The sequence below is a fragment of the Microcebus murinus genome, chromosome 3 (genome assembly GCF_040939455.1).
Source record: "Microcebus murinus isolate Inina chromosome 3, M.murinus_Inina_mat1.0, whole genome shotgun sequence".
Lineage (NCBI taxonomy): Eukaryota > Metazoa > Chordata > Mammalia > Primates > Cheirogaleidae > Microcebus > Microcebus murinus.
Genome location: NC_134106.1, coordinates 13,315,066 through 13,336,106, shown reverse-complemented (window position 1 = coordinate 13,336,106; position 21,041 = coordinate 13,315,066).

The window sequence follows — 21,041 nt, the reverse complement described above, 5'->3', positions numbered from 1 at the left end:
CAACATCATATGTCTAGTAAGTGGAAGAACCAGATTTGTGATCTAGATCATTTAACATCAAATCACCAGCATTTTCTACCACATGACTGGACTGTGAACTCTTTGAGGAGAAGGCTGTGACATATTTTACCTTGTAACTTTGTATCTTCAAATCCTAATAACAGGGCCTGGGAGATCATCATTATCACATGATAGTGATAATGCAATATTACAATGCACAATAATACTAGCATTCGTGGAAGTCTGTGTGCCTGGCACTCTGCTAAGAGCTTTTCATCTTAATGAATAGTTGTCCCCAACCTATGATGAGTAGTTCTAATTTCTCTTTAGAAATGAAGGCGCAGAAGCTGACAGAAGGTAAGGACCTTGCCAAAAGCCACACTTCCTGTAATATGCACAGGTGACCAGGAAATATTAGGTGAATGAGTGGCGATGTATTATGTCTCTCTTAGAAGCACAGATTTGGACGTAATGCTTCTGTTGTGATCCTCTGATGCCACAGAACCCAGTATGTCTTGGGGCTGTTTGTTATATCTTGGGATATAACAAACATTGCAAAACATTTCTATATTTTGTGTTGTGTAATTTTCTAACATTTCTATTCTTTTCTTTATTTTGTGTTGAAATTAATTTCTCTGTAGCTTTCACTCTTTGATTTCCGTTCTGCAAGCACTCTGTCACAGAACAGGTTTAACTTTTCCCACTTTTTGTGACACCCCTTAAAAATGTTGAGTAGAAAGGCAGAAGATCGGAAGAAGGCAACTAGAATGTGTTGAGTGACTGTGCACAAGAGCTACTATCAGTGTCATTGTTGCTATTACTATTACTATGGGCCCTGAACTGCTCCGGGCATTTCAGTTACCAGCAGGGTCCCATTTATAGATGATAACAATCTTGTGTAGAAAATGGAGGCCTTAGGAGATAAAGTAACTTTCCCAAGGTCATACAGAGAATGGGCAACAGAGCCAGGATTCAAACCCAGGTCTGTCTGGTTCTCAAGCCTGTATTCTTTCTACCACACTGTATAATTATTTGAAGGCAATAATAATTTCTTTCTTGGATTCTCTTTTGCCCTGTTAAACCAATATCATGGTGGAAAATGTTATTTCTCCCCAATTTATTGGACCCTTTGACTTAAGTGAGACAGTGGTATCCCTCCCATGGGGACAAAAACAGGTAGTTGTCCTTTGCAGGGACTGGAAGTTTCTCTGCTCTTCATAGTGAGCCACAGTAGCTCTGAAAATGTCCTGTAATCCCCAGAAGGGGTGGCTGAGCAGGCTATAGGAGAGGCAGGCACTAGTAAATATCACTTATTCCTGTGAACAGAGAAGGAAATATTTACAATTCTATTCATAAAATATTTACCAGGCTCTTATGTAATTTGTTGATAACAAACAGATTTTAGTTAACTTTGAGGTGATGAGCAATCCTGTTAAACAGATGGGACCAGTAACAAAATCCTGATTAGACAAATGTTTTCTGTAGAACAGTGCTTGTACCATCTTAGGTTTGCCAGGGACAAACCAATCCCAAACAGCTGGACCCAAGGTGAAAATAGCAGCGGATTCTTTAGTTCTTTGTTCTTTTCCCTGCAGGAGAATTTCTCTTACATTCCCTGTCTAGGGCCTGTGTTGTAGGACTTACATTCTCCCTAAGCCCCACTCTCCAATTATCAAAGACAGTTTTAGAGCTAAAGACTCTGCCCTTATTCAATTTGCTTTTCCCTATGCATTGGCCCAAATGCACACAGCACTGAAACAATAATGAAATGATTCCTCTGCAGTGAACTGAGTTTCCCTTTGCTTCTCAAGCTGGAGTGGCTGATGTCCAATTCAGATTTTCTGAAAAGTTGATATCTCTTTCTTTGCAGTGAGCAGCATTGTGAATTTTTTTTTCTTTTTCAAAAGATATTTCCCAGGCGGCACGGCAGCTCCTGCAGATCTGCTCGTGTGGTCTCCCAGCGAGGGTTACATAAGCTCCACAGGGGCCTGAGCCTGCTGCTGCCTCTTTGCCAGAGACACTGGGGAGGGATTGCTGTAACTACCTGGAGAATTTACTTCTCTGACATTCTTCACTTCCTTTTCCACCCACTTACCTATAATGAGAGCAGGGACCTTAGCAAAGGTGGGCTTGGATTTGACATTAGGTTCTGTCTGGTACCCACTGTGTGAACTTTGGGAGGTCCCTCAGGTGGCACTCTGGGGATGGCTCCCTTGTCTGTGAAAGCAGAGCTGTTGTGAAGGGTGAGCTAAGATATGTAGCACAGCATGTGGCACCTGGCAGACCATCAACAAATGGAGCTATTGTTATCATTATTATCTGTAGGATGGGCTGTACTGCATAAACTTGCAACTATGATGGTCTGTGAAAGATTTGGGCTTCCTTTTAGCTCTGCTGCCTCTGATGGCCTTTATTCTGAAGACTTGGCTCCAGAGGAGAAAGGGAGTGGCAGAGGAGCCCTGAGTGAAGAGATCTTGGGTTCATGTCCTCATACTAAACTCATGTCCTTATACCAAAACTCTCAATGTGATGCTGGGCAGGACTCACATTTTCATCTGCCACATGGAGGCATCAAATGACCTCATGATTCCCTCTGGCTCTTCTGCTCTTTCATGGAGATGCTTAAAGAAAAGCTGTAGTATGATTTACCAACTACAGAACGATAGTTCTTGGAGACCATCCATCTTCATCTTCACTTTTTTATTTAATTCTTTGCTCTCAATTACCCTTCAAGGCAGGATAATTATCCCATTCACCAGATGAGGCCTCTCCACCAAAATCCCTTGGAAGCTAATGGCAGAGCTGGCATTCAGGAAGGCCAGCTTTGGAGATCACACCCTTTCTGTTGCACTTTGCTGCCCTTCTTGGAGGACTGACCTTGATTTCAATTTCTTTGCCAATATTTTGGATTCAAGACTTTCAAGGATGGCTCAGTCACTTATGAGTACTCTAATGAGATCAAGGGCATTCAGATGGAGACAGAAGATGTCAAACTATTGCTCTTTGCTGACAATAGGATCGTACATCTAGAAAATCCCAAAGATTATGCCATGAGACTACTGGAATTGATAAACAAATTCAGCTAAGTCTCAGGTTACAAAATCAATATACACAAATCAGTAGCATTCCTATATGCCAAGAATAGTCAAACTGAGAACCAAATCAAAGACTCAACATCCTTCACAATAGCAACAAAGAAAATAAAATACCTAGGAATATATTTAAGGAGGTAAAAGACCTCTATGGTGAGAACTATCAAACACTGAGGAAGGAAATAGCAGAGGATGTAAATAGGTGGAAAACCATACCACGCTCATGGATCAGCAGAATCAACATTGTTAAAATGTCTATATTACCCAAAGTGATCTATAGATTCAATGCAATCCCTATTAAAATACCAACATCATTTTTTGCAGATCTAGAAAAAAATAATTATATACTTTGTATGGAACCAGAGAAGACCCTGTATAGCTAAAGCAACCTTAAGCAAAAAGAACAAATTGGGAGTCATCAATTTATCAGACTTCAATCTATATACTACAAGGCTATAGTATCTAAAACATCATGGTACTGGCACAAGAACAGAGACATAGGACAGAACCTGACAGAACAAATGGGACCAATGGAACAGAACTAACAACCCACATATAAACCACCCTCATATAGCCATCAGATCTTTGACAAAGCAGATGGAAACATACACTGAGGAAAAGAATCCTTATTCAATAAATGGTGCTGGGAAAATTGGATAGCCACATGTAGAAGACTGAAACAGGATTCGCTCCTTTCACCTCTCACAAAAATCAATTCATCCAAGGCATGAAACTATAAGAATTCTAGAAGAAAACGTTGGAAAAATGATTATAGATGTCAGCGTAGGCAAAGAATTTATGAAGAAGATCCCAAATGCAATCACAGCAACAACAAAAATAAATAAATGAGACCTGATCAAATTAAAAAGCTTCCACACAGGCAAGGAAACTATAATCAGAGTGAACAGATAACCTACAGAATGGGAGAAAATATTCACATGCTACATATCCTATAAAAGGCTGATAACTAGAATCTACATAGACCTCAGCAAAATCAGCAAGAAAAGAATCAAACAACCCCATTAAAAGGTGAGCAAAAGACATGAACAGAAACTTTTCAAAAGAAAATAGACTAATGGCCAACAAACATATGGAAAAATGCTCAACATCTCTCATCATCAGGGAAATGTAAATCAAAACCACGATGATATATCACTTAACTCCAAGGAGAATGGTTTTGATTAAAAGTCTCAAAACAACAAATGTTGGTGTGTATGCAGAAAGATAGGAACATTCTTACATTGCTGGTGGGACTGCAAACTAGTACAACCTCTATGGAAAGTCATATGGAGATACCTCAAAGAACTCAAAGTAGAACTACCATTTGATCCAGCAATTTCACTACTAGGTATTTACCCAAAGGAAAAAAAAGACATTCTATAAAAAAGACATCTGCACTTGAATGTTTATAGCAGCACAATTTACAATTGCAAAGATGTGGAACAACCCAAGTGCCCATCAATACATGAGTGTATTAATACAATGTGGTATATATATACCATGGAGTATTACTCAGCCACAAAAAACAGTGGTGATCTAGCATCTCTTGTATTATCCTGGATGGAGCTGGAGCCCATTCTTCTAAATGAAGTATCACAAGAATGGAAAAACAAGCACCACATGTACTCACCATCAAATTGATATTAATTGATCAACACTTAGGTGCACTTATGGAAGTAACATTCATAAAATGTTGGGCAGGTGGGAGAGGGTAGGTAAATTCACACCTGATGGGTACAGTGTGCAATGTCTGGGGGTTGGGCACACTTGTAGCTCTGACCTGGGGAGTGTAAAGGCAATATATGTAACCGTAATATTCTGAAATTTAAAATAACAAATTAATTAATTTAAAAAAATAAAGTAAAATATGCTCTCTGCCATGTTCCTAACATGGGGCAACGCTGTCACAAAAAGGCACATGGCCTAATTGGAACACCAGCATCCGATGCTTCTCCAGGTGCCTCTGCAGATTTCATAGTTCACATTACCAGGTAGCAGTGAGTGTTTGAATATAGCATTGCCTACAGAATTGCCCAGCGCTACAGAGAGGAGACATGGATGTCATTAATTCAGTACCCCCTCATTTGAAATCTGCAATCATTCTTGTTCAATTTATAAGGAACAGATTTGTTTACCAAATTAATAGCCTACAAAATTGCCAAGATCTCTTTATCTACACAAGGAAACTGGCTTTTCAAGCTGGGAAATTCTTTGTGGTGGTTTATTGAAGCATTGCCCCTAAGCAGCTTTATATAATTCCTTTAAGTTCTTTGAAACTTACCCTAATACAGATTTTTTTATATTTAGCCTCTTTTTCTCCTTCATTAGCTTATATTATTGAGGCTTAGAAGCACATTTTGACGTACTTTAAAATCCATGTGACTGGGAGAGGCTGTCTCATCTCAAGTTTTCTTATCCTTCTTCAGGCTCCCTGATCCCTCTCTCCCCTCACCCCAGTCCCTCCAGAAATAGGTTGATAACCTGATTGCTCAATTCCCAGGGCGTTGATTGGGACAGATTTCCTCTTTGTTACTGGTGAGGATCAATGTAATTAAAAGGCAGGAGTTTGGATGGCATTCTCCCTCCTGTTCCGTGTGGCGGGGTGGCAGCAGAGTGAGCAAAGGGCTGCTCTGAGCTCTGCCATGCCTGTCTCTTTGCAAGCACCAATAAACACATTGTCCTTGCTTTGAGGTTGGTCATGGGATGGTAAAAACCTGAAACCTAAATTTATAATTAAGTAATGCATAAGACCTTATGTAGCCTTTCAATCTAAGCCTCACATTCTGCTACAGACTCAGTGTTTGTGTCTCCCAAAAATTTATATGTTGAAACTTTAGTCCTCAATGTGATGATATTTGGATGTGGGGCCTTTGGGAGATAATTAGGTCATGAGAATGGAGCCCTCTTAATGGGATTACTGCCATTATAAGAAGAGGGACTAGAGAGCTTGCTTCCTCTCTGCTTCCTCTCTTCCTCTCCAACAAGAGAGCTTGTTCCCTGCCCTGTGAGGACACAGCAAGAAGATGGGCTGTCCACAAGCCAGGAAGCCCACTTCTCCAGACCCTGGATCTGCCACACCTTGATCTTAGGTTTTCCAGCCTCCAGACTGTGAGAAATAAATATTTGTTGTTTAAGCCACCCAGTCTATGGTATTTTTGTCATAGCAGCCAAACTAACTAAGACACTGGGGAAGTCTGGAGGCTGATAGATATATCTCTCCCAATTTGCTTTTAGGAAATGAGTGGGGAATGTGTGTTTCAGCCTGGAAGCCCACCCATCCTGGTTGGCGTAGCCTGACTTTCACTGCAGATCCTGGAATCTAACATTTTGTGTTCCATGCCTATAAGCAATAAGCTCGTAGGAGAGGATCTTGTACTAGATTCAGCTGACAATCTTATTTTTAAATAAATTTTCCTAGGTCATGCTCTGACCTAGCTTATCTAGATTCTGTGTGGGCCATATTAGAGTCCAATCTAAAAAAATTTAGTGGCATTTTCCCATCTATTATAAGTGTGTGTGTGTGTGTGTGTGTGTCTAGTGGGAGTGTGTTTATAGGAAGAGGTCATTGAGTGGTAGGTTGTTGCTGGAACATTCCATCAAATGCCATAAAGCCCCACCCTCATTGTCAGACATATCTGACATTCCATGTCTTCTCAATCTTCAAAAATTTAAAATTTCAGAATCACAGGAGACTTAGCAATGTCAAACTCAGTATCACTGGAAACAGTCCTTTCTGCTGCATCCTATAGGAGTGCCGGCTCCATCTGAGTTTGGACTCTCCCAGTGCTGGAAAGGTCTTATTCATAATGCAACCCGCAAGCTTGCTGAGCAACCTGAGGACAGCTCCTTCATATGCTGGCATTTTCCTTTCCTTATCTTTATCCACTGGCCCTTTATAATAATTTGTAATAATAACTTAAGAAGCAACAGAAATTGAGGTTGATCCCTGGGAATTGACTGAAGGCACCTTGTGGTTTCTATATTTAATCTAAACTTCATGCTCTCCAAATCTGCTCCAGAGCATCAAAACTGCTCACAGAATACTGCTGTTGTGGTAGAGGCTTTGAAAAGTATAAATGGACTTTCAGAGTATGTGGATCAGTGAGTCATTTGGTAAGTCAAGCAACACGCAATTATTGCATGCTCACTTGGTGTCACGTGTATGGGGACAAGAGATACAGTAGTGAGTGATGGAGATAACATTCCTGCCTGCAAGTAGCTTACATTCTAGCAGGGGAGAAATAGACAATAAACACGTAGGCAGAGGTAAGTGAATAAGGTAGTTTCAGGTGCTCATAACTGCTGTGAAGAAAATAAGATAGGTAATGTACTAAGCAGTGATGAGGATGAGGCCAGGCCCCCGAGGCCATGGCCACATGCTCCCAATGGAAGCAGCAGCAGCAGTCTTGAAGACTCAGAGGTGGACATTAATTCCGCATGTGAGAGGGACACAAAGCCAGCCAGCATGGCTGGGCACAGTAAGGAAGAGGGGTGCAGAGGGAAGTGGGGTGGAGGTAGCCTGGGGCCAGATCATGGGCCCCCTCTAGGCATGGTTGGCTACACAATTTGTAGCGGACCTCTTTATAAAAAAATTAAGGATTTCAAGAGGATGACAACAGATCATTAAATCAAGTGCAGGCCTTTCTAATGGTGCGGTCCTGTGTAGCTCCTTCTGCCCCATGCCTAGAAAGCACGCCCAGACTCTAGGCCACGTGAGGAGGCTGGATTTTCTGCTCACGGCTACCGGAAGTGATTAGAACACAAGCAGGAGGAGGAAGATGCAGAAGTCTTGTAACCTAGTTGCTTACTTTGAGAGAAAGTAATGTGACATGGCCCAGAAAAGTTGGTCACTATGCATCTTTGATCTTAGGGAACTTGAGCTCTCAGCTCTGCCCTTTGCTTGCCATGAGGTTTTGAATGTGGGAAAGTTCATCTGTTCCTCCCTAACTCCCTTCAGCTCTGGTGCCTCAAGAAACTCTGATTCTGGAGCTCTGAAATCTGCATTAATAAATAATAAGGTGATTTAATGTGTGGTCAGATTAAGCAATGATAACACTAAGGCATCTATGCCACACACATATTTACAGGTGCTCTAATATTATCTTCCACTGTGGGTTGACCCAAGTCAGTCTTTGACACAGACCCCAGGATTGCCAAGCTAATGCTTTGCAATTCCAGAAAGAAAACACTGTATTTCTTACAGACAGATATAGTGGCCTGGCAGGAAAGGTGGTCACTGGGCACATCTGTTGTACAGAGTCCTAGGAAGAAGAAAGTCGGTGGTGGAAATATCTCAGGGCCTCCTTCTGGACACTGTGCTCCTGTGTCTTAAGTTATAAACCCATTTGCTATGGTAATTTATTTGACTCTTTTTTTAGAGTAATACTTATTAATATTTAATAATTTTCGAAAATTCTCTTTGCTTAATTCAGCCACTGTTTAAAGATTCAGGGAAATGATAACTTCCTTCATTATCTCCTAGATTGAAATATGGACATCAGCTGTGTTGATGATAGCAACCTGTATGTGCATTTTCTTTTTTTTTTTTTTTTTTTGAGACAGAGTCTCGCTTTGTTGCCCAGGCTAGAGTGAGTGCCGTGGCGTCAGCCTAGCTCACAGCAACCTCCAACTCCTGGGCTCGAGTCGAGTGATCCTTCTGCCTCAGCCTCCCGGGTAGCTGGGACTACAGGCATGTGCCACCATGCCTGGCTAATTTTTTATATATATATCAGTTGGCCAATTAATTTCTTTCTATTTATAGTAGAGACGGGGTCTCACTCTTGCTCAGGCTGGTTTTGAACTCCTGACCTTGAGCAATCCGCCCGCCTCGGCCTCCCAAGAGCTAGGATTACAGGCGTGAGCCACAGCGCCCGGCCTGTATGTGCATTTTCTAATTGTCTCAGTTTCAATTATTAGAGAATATGGACAATCAAAAATCATAAAATTAGTGAATTTGTATGCAGAATCTCTAAATATTTGTAAAACATTAAAGAACCATTTTCATGTGTTAATATGATCTTTTAAACATCTTATCTCAGTATTTAAAAGGCTTCATGCTGCATGGTTTATTTGAAATAGTGTGTGGGAGGAGAATCAAAGAAAGTCATTTTGTGTTTGGAAAAGAAAGAAAAGCACACTAATTCTACAGTGCAGGAAGGGCCCTTTGAAAGGTGTCCTTCACTTGCCTTTGTTTGAGGTTAATTATATAGTCTTAAAAGTACTTCCCACAGGAATGATTTTTGACTCATGAGTTATTTTTGTAGGTATATGTTACCCCTCCAAATATTTGCCATATTACTAAGAAAATAGTCAAAAGCAGCATTTCTTTGCTTAGATCCGAAGGGCCTTTTTTTTTTGTTTTTTTTTTTTTATTGTTAAGAACAATACAACAATAAGACAGCTTTGCAAAAGAAAGAAAGAACACTCTCAGTCTTACATAAATTTTCATCTTGTACTTTCCTTTTTACTTGAGACCATTTTAAAAATGATTTTCTCACATGATTATATATAGGATGTGACAAAAGACTGGTTAGAATGTAGAATTAAATTATGTAGCACCATTTTCTCTTTTCTTTCCTGTAAGCATGTTTGTCTGCTTTTTCAGAGTGGAAGAGTAGATGGTTACAATACTGGTTTTATTTTAGAAACTGTGGGTTTTCTTATAAAAATTAAGCAATCATAGCCTTATATTTAATAATTTGATAAATGTCTCCTTTCTTTCCTCCCTCCCCGCTCCTTTATCCAAGCTCATCCTGTCCTCTCTTCCCTTCTCCCCTGTGATCTCTAGCCTGAGCATGTCGCACAGAATTCCAGGTGAGGGCCAGGTACCAAAAAACTCAACATTTATTGAAATATCTTAGTGATTCACTCATTTCAGTGAGGTCATGGGGCCCTTATTTTATTTGAGTAGATATGAGTCAACTTTGCATTATAGACAATGTGGCCGGATTTAGCTGCAGCATACATCACAAATTATATCAGTGATAGCATTGCCAGAGTTGATGTTACCTACCTACTGCAACAAGACAACTCACAAAGACTCCCAAAAAAGGAAAGAAAAAATATTTGCCGCAGTTGTCTGGCAATAAAGGGAAGTATCAATCACACAAGAAGAAGCTGCTAAGCAGGTTAAGAACTTGAACAATGGCCCCTGAGGATCATTTCTGACACTCACTTTCTATGCAGAACCATTCTGCCAATGTAGAGGTGACCAAGGATTCAGGACCACACTGATTTCGACTCAGTTTTGGTGGCAAAAATGTGTCCTAGCTTACATATTATAAAGAATCTTTAACCTTTGCTTTGCTTTCAGAGCTTTATTTACACCTTTATTTATGTCCAAGGTAAAAGTGGAATATCAGCCAAAATGTAACATTGAGAGGAGAGTCTCAAGATCATAAAATTAAAAGATCAAATTGATTAACATTTTATTTTTCAAAGATGGTCTGATTACAGAAACTGTTTAATATGAGAATATGTGATTGATAAGGAGGTGTCTACCTAGAGATCAATAAATCAAACATGTATGGTTTCTGACAGCCACTGCCCTTGAATATTCAATTTTATATTTTATATTTCTCCCATCTTTAGTTTTTTACTCATATATATCTTCAGGCAGCTCTCAAACATAGAACTGAATATTGTTGTATGTTTACTTTTAAAAAAATAGTTTTAAGTGCAATCTCTTGAATTTAATATATGCCCATCTTATGGACAGGAAGACTAATTTACCTTGTCTCTGATCATTCAGAATCTCAACCGGAATTGAGGCTCTCACAATAGTTTTCTCAATAATGCTTTTAGGTGTCTTTCAGCTTGCCTTATGCTAACCTTTTCCAATAGTTACTGTTCCATAGGCCCTAAAGCCTAAAGCAAATGAATAAAAGGCCAAAAGTTGGGTTAATTTCGATGGAAGCTCATAGAAAAACACCATGAAGGATGTTTTCATTGGCAGTCAGAATGTGCATATTGTTTAGAATCACAGCCTCTGTATCAGAGGGAACTCAAAAGTCACTTAGACAGGCTGGTCTCTCCAAGTACTGACCTTCAACAGCCCTAACACGTCTAGTGATCCTTTTCGTGGTAGGTTTGGTACTGCTGCTGATCTTTGCCAGTCTGTAGGAAGACTGTCTTCAGTTGTATCAAAATCAGCCTCCTTAAAGTTTTTGTTCTCTTCAACTTAATCTAGCAATTACTGAGTACTTACTATATGTCAGGGATCTCAGTTGGTACTGGGTTACAAAGGAGCATACTTCAGTAAGGAAGACACTTTAAAACAGGAAGACTGTCGGGGAGGAACAGATGAGCTTTCCCACGTTCAAAACCTCGTGGCAAGCAAAGGGCTGAGCTGAGAGCTCAAGTCCCCTAAGACGAAAGATGCACAGTGACCAACTTCTCTGTGCCATGTCACATTACTTTCTCTCAAAGTAAGCAACTAGATCACTAAATTTTAGGGGAAATAACAGAAACCAACTCAAAATACCTGAAACAAGAAGATAATGTATCATCCCCCCCCCCCAGAGATTGGTCTAACATCATATACAAGAGTATCCAGGTACTCAAACCATGTTGAGAACAATCCATCTCTTTAAATCTCTGAGCTCTTCTCTTCTCTGTGTTAGTTTTGTTTCTCTGTCTGGCTCTGCCCAGGTGATGGGAGAGATAATCCTTAGTAGGTCCTGGCTTATGAACCTTAAAGTTGCAATCTCAGAGCAATGAAAATGCCTGTTCTCCAACAATACTAGCAAAAACCCAGTCAGGGACGCTAATCAGGTTGGTACCATGTGATACCCCAAAAGGGTCTGGGCGTTACTTGGGCAGGGTGAGTGTAAGCATTTAGCCTTAACATAGTTCCCACAGGAAAGAAGGGTTCTATTACTAGAAGCCACAGAGAAAGGAGAGCATAGTTGTAGTGAAAACTTTACTTACCACAGTCCATCATGGTGAAGGACATGACATGTCTCTAATATTTGAAACAAAAGCTATCCTGCTACTTCCTCCTACCACAAACATGCCCACACATGTGCATTTACATGTGCATGCATACACACTGCCTCCGTTAGTGTCCTTGCCTCCCACCTAAGAAACATGCTGTGATGGTTAATTTTATGTGTCAACTTGACTGGGCTAAAGGATACCCAGATGGCTGGTAAAACATTATTTCTGTGTCTGTCTGGGTGGGTGTTTCCAGAAGAGACGAGTATTTGGGTTTGTGAACTGAGTAATGTAGATGACCCTCCCTAGTGTGGGCAGGCCTCATCCAATCAGCTGAAAGCTTGCTGGAGCAAAAAGGCTAAGAAGAGTGAATTTGCTCTTTCTGCTAGAGCTGGGACATCCATCTTCTCTGGCTTTCAGATAGTGATGCTCTTGGTTCTTGGGCTCTCAGACTTAGACCAGGACTTACATCAGTCTCCCTGATTCTCAGGCCACTGGACTAGGATCAAATTGTGCCAGTGGCTTTCCTTGTTTGCCACACTGCAGAAGGCATACTGTGAGACTTCTCAGCTCCTATTATAGGAATTGGCTCCTTGTGAGCCAATTCCTATAATAAATCATATATATATATATCTTATTGGTTATGTTTCTCTGTTGTATAGGTCAAATAATTTTTTTAAAAAATGAGCTGGTTTCCAAATAAATATCTGAATTTTCAGGTTCCACCAGACATTTATTCTATAAGGGTAGAGTTCATTTTTGTCAGACTGTGCCTAGAGCAGTGCTTAGAACATAGAAACAACTCAATAACTATTTATTAAAATGAGTTTTGCGAGATTATTTGGAAGATGGATCCTGTGAGCCGTTCTGCCTAATATTGTGGCATTGGAAAATATTATAAAAATGTCTTCTATTTTCATTCATGGTATTTATGAAGATGTTGAGTGGGATAGGGTCTTTGATGGTGCCTTTGTGTAACCTTTACAATTCATTAGCATAAATTCTATGGTTTGATTATTCAACCATGCCTTGAAGACTCCTGTCTGCTTTTTATTTCAGCTAACAGTGCTACATCTGTCCCACAATGTTATTAGGAAGCATTTGTCAAGTGTTTTATAGCAATTGTATTTAATACATTTTCTAGTAATCAGACTAATAACGCTATTAGAAAAAATGGTATTAGTTTAGTAGCAAATATTTTCTTAGTGAGTCTACTTTGGCTTTTGGTAAAGTGGCCCCTTATTTCTATATGACTATCGCTGATCTGTTCATCATCAACTAATTCTAAAGGCTGGTCAGGGGAAAAGGTCTCTCCTATATTCTGTCACTCTTGAGATTGAAGGGTCAATTGCAGAAATCACATGTGGCCAGCAGAGGGCAGTGTACAGGAGGCGTGGACTCCAAGGGGTCTCAGGCTGGGGCAGCTGTATCCACAGTTCCCTCTGACAATCGTTTCCTGAGTCAGGTCCATGGCCGGGAGATGCTGTAGCTACTAAGAAAAACACGTCTGTGTGAACTAATCAAATAGGGAGGGGCTAGACTAGGAGGAGATGGCAATGGTAGTATGCTTGTGCCTGAGAGCAAAGGGATAACTGATAATAATAATATTTATTGATCACCCGCTACTTGCCAAACTCTGAACTAAATACTAAATATATTCTCTCTCAAATAAATGCCAAAACAAATTTGTGAGGGCAGAACTTTGGTTCCCATTTTATGGAAGAGGAAACTGAGTCTCAGGAAGATCGAGCAGTTTGCTCAAGGTCATACAAGCAGCAAGTGAAGGAAGAGGACTCAGCATGACTGCCAAGCCTTTGTTATTTCCACAGTGTTTTGTTGCCTCACAAGAAAGAGTGAAAATTACTTTGCTAGGGATCTGTGTAGCAAAGGAAGCAACAACAGAGAACTAGAATGCAGCCCAGCGTCAGCCTCTGGCCCTGTTAGCCTGGCTGGCCCAGAGTTTAAACACCAAACTCTGAGTCTTCTGTTGGTAAGAGCTATATATATATATATATATTTTTTTTTTTTTTTCTTGGCTGCATTTGCCCATTTCCAGTCTTTTGGTATCTCCTCATCCCCTTCGGTGCCCCAGAGATACGAACAGTAGACCTGGGCCACACTTCAGGGCTGGGAGATTTGGCCAGACCTGTGCATGTGACTCCCGGACAGTGCCTTGTGCTCTCACATGACCTCGTTTTCTCCTGTGGCCTTGTCTCCACTTGGCTTTAGTCTCCGTCCTAGGGCAGTGAGCCTTTGGAAGTGCAGAGATTGTGTGTGTTTCTTTGAATATCTAATACAGCAGCTTGCACAAATGCATGATTAATGTTTATTGAATGAAGAAACTGCGATCATTCTTCCTGGAGAAGTAGAAAACCAAATAACAGTTGAGTATTATGCTTTATTCTATCTCATCAGCATCATTCCAGCAGAGAATCTATTCCTTGACCATCATCTTATGGTGACCCAATCTCCCTTTGATTGTCTCTGGAAACTTTAGTGGTTTCTGGCTTGCAGCCTTCCTTGATAGAGATGTGAAGTACTACATATGCCCTTAGCTGCAATGCCCTATCGGTACTTGCCATAATATACTCTTTGAAGATATGAGATAAAATAAGAGCTATTTGGCCCCTTCTTAGGTACCAGCTGACATTTCAGGCTCCCCTATCCTTCTTTGATGTAATACCTAGAAATTCATCCTCTATTTCTCTTCTTTGATGACTATTCCTCACCTACTTGATCTCTTAGGTTTCCTTTCTTCAGACTGACTAAAGAGGGGAACGTGGCCTTGTCTGCTATTATCTACTCCCTTCTTTGTTGTGCTCCCAAGTAAACTCACAGGCTGTTTTTATTATAAAGGATTTACTGCTGATTTCTGTAGGACAGGGACAAAGGAAAGGCAAAATAAGCAAGCACGGTGGAGTAGAAAAGTACTCACTGTCATGGTGCCCCTGGTTAATAGCTGACTCCCTCACCAGGGTCACAGGAACCTCTGTCTTATGATGTCAGCTTTTATTCCTGAAGGTGGTACTCACCAACCTGCCTCCTGGTCCAGTTTTAGCAAAACTAGAATGGTTTTCCCCCACTGAGGCAGATGTGCAGCTATATCCCCATCTCACGTGGACAATTTGTGTCTCTGTGGTTGTCCAGATCTTCTGACACTCAGTTAAGTAGGACTTTGACCTATTTAGGGATAATCCTCTCTTAACATTTCCTTATAATATACCTCTCCCTTTTTCTCTATTTCTGGTATTATTTTCAAAAACATTATCCTGAAGTTAATTTATTAGTGGTCCCATTCCCTTGAGTTCTATTTCCTTTTAAAATTCCTGGTAGACGGAGTCAAGATTTTTCTTTCTCTGATCAATTTACAATTCCTTTTCCTAAACCAACATGGATCAAGATGTTCATGGTGTCCCACCTGGGCAACCCTGAAAGCTAAGATGACACAGGCAAATTTTATCAGGGTTTCTGCCACTTTCATATTTCATCTCACCTTTACTTGTGTATATGAATGGAGTCATAGCTAGCATTCACTCTTGATGCTTACTCTTCTCCTCCATCTTTGGTAATCATCCATAGCACATTATGATGGTATTTCTGTCTGTAGCTTCAGATTCTCATTGGAGGGACAGACACACATTTTTAGCCGTGTCTTTGGTATATCCACCTGATCTACCAAAGGTCCACCTGATCAACGTCCAGTACCTTGGACTTAACATGTTCATCTAAGCTTGTTATCTATCTCTGTCTCTTGCCTTTCAAACCAGGGCCTTCTCCTGCAATACCAATCTTGGCTATACATCCCATTATCTTGCTAGTTAACTGTTCAAACCAGAAACCTTAGATTCGGCATCCATCCTTCACCCTCAGTCTTCAAATCTAGCTTAATTGCTCGTTCCATCTTCGATCGCAATTGCCAACACACTCATTTAAGCTTGGTTATTTTTCAGCTGGGCTACTGTAATTACTTCCAAACTGCCTCTATTTTTTCTCCACTTATTTCTCATTGTCATCTGCTTATTTTTATTTATTTATTTATTTTTGAGACATGGTGTCACTCTGTTGCCCAGGCTAGAATACAGTGGTGTCATCATAGCTGACTATGGCCTCAAACTCCTGGGCTCAAGCAATCCTCCTGCCTCAACCTCCTCAACGGCTAGGACTAATGGCATGCACCACCATGCCTGGCTAATTTTTCTATTTTTTGTAGAAATGGAATCTCACTGTGTTTCTCAGGCTGGTCTAGAACTCCTGGCCTCAAGTGATCTTCCCACCTTGGCCTCCTAAAGTGCTGGGATTATAAGATGTGAACCACTGCACCTGGCCTCATTTCCCTTTTGTAAAGAAAATCTAAACCTGGCACTTCCTTGCTTAGAAATCTTGTTTTGGGTTTCCACTTGGAGGATGATTTCCAAGGTCCTACCATCAGTAGAAGTTTGGCTGGTAAGAGAAATGTAACAAGTCCTCTCCCTGGCATTAAAGGCTTTTTACAACCTGCCATTCTACCCTCCTCTGAGGCTATTCAGCACCACACAGCAGCCACAGCAAACTTCTTGTTATTTTTCAAACGTGTCTTTCTCTTGTATAACTATATAACTTTATTCAAGCAGTTACCTCCAAATGTCTTCCCCTAACCTCTAATACCTAATGAAACTCCTTCTTCTTAAAGGTTAAAGTTTTCTGATCCACTTTTCCAACCAGGCCATTGTGTGATAAAGTCAACTAAGAAAGGTAAGCTGGAAAGTAAATTCCTGTAAGTGAGAATTGGCCTTGTTGAAACAATGATCTAATAAGTCTGTGTGGGTTGAAGCAAGGCTCCCTGACCTTCATGTCAGATTGGAGCTTGGATTTCCGGAGGAAAGGAACGTGACTCTGCCTGATAAAGAGGAACTCAGGGGGCCAAGGTCACCTGGAACTGGGCGAGAAGATACATATGAGAAGTCAGGCCGGGCTGACAATTTTGATCTTGCTTTCAATGGTGAATCATTAAAAGCTTCTAAACTATGGAGAGACATGATTGGAATTGCATTTTTGAAGGACCATTCCATCAGCTGAGTGATTGATGGTTTGGATGTAGAAGTAAGGTTGGATGTAGGATACCCTGCAGTGACCCATACCAGAAGTTAGCAAATTTTTTTATGCAAAGGGTCAGATGGTAAATATGTTTTCCTGCATAGGCATACACAGTCTGTGTTGCCACTACTCTATCCTGCCATTGTTGCTTGAAAACAGGCAACATGTCCTCGGCAACATGTAACTGGACGGGCATGGCTGTCATCTGATAAAACGCTTTTACAAATATAAGTAGAGGATCAGAATTTGGCCCAAGGGTCATAGTTTGACAGCCTACACAAGCAATGATAGGGGCCCCCTGAGCTAGGATACACTTAGTGGAGATACAAAAGGAGAAAACTGGTAAAACTTGGAAAGTGGTTGGATAGGGAGGGGAGGAGGGGAAGAGGGGAAGGATGAAGTATCAGGGAAAGTCTAAGGCTGCTAACGTAGCCACTGGGCAGTGCTGCCACCTGAGACTGAGAATATAGGAGAGTGTGCTGGGTTCATTGTTTTCTCTCGCTGAATTTTAGGTGCTTGAGGGATATGTAGGGGCCGCAGTGCGTGGGCAGGAGAATACGTAGGAGAAGTCCCGTGGACCCTTGACTGTCATGGGAAATGCTGCTGTTATACTTCTTTAGATTCCCCCATTTTGTGCCTGTTCAGAGTTAAAATAATTTTCTTTTAATCATTTTGCCTACCAAATGGACCATTTTGAATCCCTTTTATGTTTTCCCCTTATTGCCCATAGGCCCCATGTAACCAAGGCAACTGTTAATGGACCCTAAACTTCAAGGGTGATTCATCTCATGCAACAAGAAAACAGGCCTATTGTTCTTTCTAGAAGATTCAGCTTTCCCTTGGGCAGTTTAGGTTTACTTCCATGGATTGGGTAGAGATCCTTTCTGCTCCTTCTGGCTGTAGTTTGATCACCAGAAATCTGTGTTTGCCCATGAAGTCTTCCTCTCTGCCTGCATCTTCTTGTTATCAATTGTGAATTGTTCAAGAGGCACTTGACACCAGCAGTAGCTTTTCCTCTACTTTTGACAAGGACTAGAGTTTCGCCTAGTTCATTGTACCTCTCAAAGCAATGATGGCTGAATTGCCTAGAGATGCCTCAGTGTCATTTTGTAGGACTGCCATCCCCCACCACAGAAATCTTTCCCGGGTTGATTTCCAGAACCACAGGCATTGATCCTGGTGGACACATTGTGGCCCTGTGCAGGGAAGAAGTGGAAAAGATCCAAGCACCCAGACTTCTAGAAGTGCACTGGGCATTTGCCCATCCTACCATTGCCTTTAGTACTATACCTTCCTGTTAAAACCTAATAAATCCCCCTTTTTCTGAGATGGCATGAAGGTTGGGTTATTACTTAGGTAATAAGCACAGCTCAGAGTGGGGAATCAATAAATCAAACACTATATCAGTGTTTTTCAATTTTGGTTACACATTACAATCACCTTGGGTACTTTTAGCAGATACCGATGCCCAGATCAATTGAAGCCAAACCTCTGGAGGTCGGGCCTGAGAATTTGTATTTTGCCAAATCACATCAGATGATTCTGTAGTGAAGCTATCTAGGTTGAGAACATTGCACTAGAATCAAGATTTAATTTTTGATCATTTGGGAAATGTCATGGGAATAAAACACTGAGAATTCAACATCACTGTTATCTGCTGTCCTGTGAAGAGCTAATATTTAACCAGGTGGCCACCTGCCCTCAATGGACATACTTAAGCATTAAAAGAGCTTTAAAATGGCATTTACCTGCATTCCCAGAAAGCACCACATCCTGTCCACTCTCATCTATGCCTGTTATGACTTCTCCTGGGTCCTTTGACATAAATGCCTAAGAGGACATTTGATCATAAGTAGCTTTCCTGAGTTAAACTAGAAGCCTTTTAAAAACCATATTTTTAAATAACAGTCAACAACGTTAGACATTCTTCTGTTGTATGTTCTAAAGGAAATCGGAAGTCTTTAAACTCTTCATTCTGTATGTGTATAAGTGAAATATAATAAACACAATATGTGAAATATATGTCAACAATACATACTCACTGACTACAATGTCAGAGAAATAGGCCTCCAAACTGGTGCCCAGTTTGAAGGGAAGATGTAAGAAGTCAATAAACAGTGTTAGAACATAGACATACTGTGAATAGTCTGCAGATGACTGCGCGAGTTAAATGGCGGGTGGGCAGCCCAAGGAAGAGAAAGATGAGGAGCTGGGCAGAGAGGTCTCCGTAGGAGAAGTCACACAGGAGCTGAACCTTGAGGGAGGACTAGACTCTGGGCATGTAGCTATTAGGGCAAGGGTTTTCCAGATGGGTGAGTCAAATGAAAATGAGAAATTAGGACTCTTGTTATTATTTTGGTTAAGTTTAAGAAGCAAGAGAAGAGAGATTTGAAAATCTCACTTTTGGTGATAGAAGTAGTTTTCATTTTTCATCACTGATGACTTTCAAATGCATGTTTTATTCTCCTTTCTCTTTAAAAATAGCTGTCCTAGTGAGAGATAAGCTTTATTTCCTCTTTTTATAAATAAAACCATTGCTCCAGTGAATCATAACTCAGCACAGTATTAAGTGTTCAAGGTTAGGTACAGAAAGCTCAACAGTGTGGAAAATGTAAATACAATTTCCCATCTTTTCTTGCTTAATTGCTAGATAACAAGTCTCAGGCATTACTCAGAACCACAGCGGACGTGGGAAATCCTAAAATAGCTTCTTTCCTTTTGTCAGATCATAGATTGCAGCAGAGCAGGGCACAGCCAGGCAGCCTGGCTGAACACAGGTTTGCCTTGAGTCAAGTCCAGTAAACTTGGGTAAAAATAACACCAAAGCACCCCCTGGTTCTGGGGTCATTCACTTCCCAAATAGGCAAGAAGGAGAATCAATGCAACAAACATGTAAGAGGCACCAATTTTAGGCTTTGTTATGCTAATGAGGAGGCACTAACACTTAAGGCTCATTCTCCCATCTTTGGGGGATTAACTGTAGTGAAGATTTGGGACACATGCTTTGTTTTTTCCTTTTCCACAAGCCAAAATTCCACTGGTGACTAAAAACTATAACAACACACGCCCTTCTACAGATGAAACTCTGTTCGAGACATAAAGGGTCTGCTTTTATTTCATCCTTCACAGACCCCTGCTTTCCCAAATGGGTTTTCAGCTAGATAATTTGAAATAGGGATTTATGATTAGATTACAATTCCATCAAACATGATCTATATCTAAGCAGTCATCTGTGTGATCCATCAGCTATTATTGGAGTATTATTTAAAATGACATATTTTGCAATCAGGGGATCATTACCTCTGAAAATATAAACAAAGATTTCTGGCCAAAATTTCATTAGCCCTAACTAATGTACGCACAGTGAATGAGATGACCTCCCATTTCGCTGTGCTGAAGTTTCATTAGGTGGTTGTCAGCCTTCTGGCCTGTGTCCTGGAGAGCCAGCCATAGGAGGCAAAGCGGCTCCCGTGAGACTGACTATGAGGTGGAGGAGGTCAGTGGCCCTGGCTGTACAGTGGGTACTTTGCCCCCACGGTAGGCTTTAGAAATCAGCTTATCTGTGTAGAAAACAGACAATAGCATCAGCAAAGAATGAGGGGTTCAGACTCAGTGAGAAGCTCCCACCAGCACAAAGAAACCTTGCAAGGCAACTGCTTATAAACCCCACTCTAACTCTTTCCTTTGGTGTCTCAGCTGCAGTGGCTCAAATCTGTATAACAGTGTTTTCCAAACCTTGATGCCACGCCTAGGGTTGCCATTGATGACTTCTCACTGTGCAGGGCAGCTGGGCAGGGGACCTAACGCCATGAGGAGGGTAAACCCACACTTTCACAGAGAAGAGGTTTCAAGAACAATGCCAAAAAGCAAATCTGGGCCTTATTCCAAGGAATGACTAGTGTGGGGCAGATGCTGAGTCGTGGGAGTCAGGGAGAGAAAGAC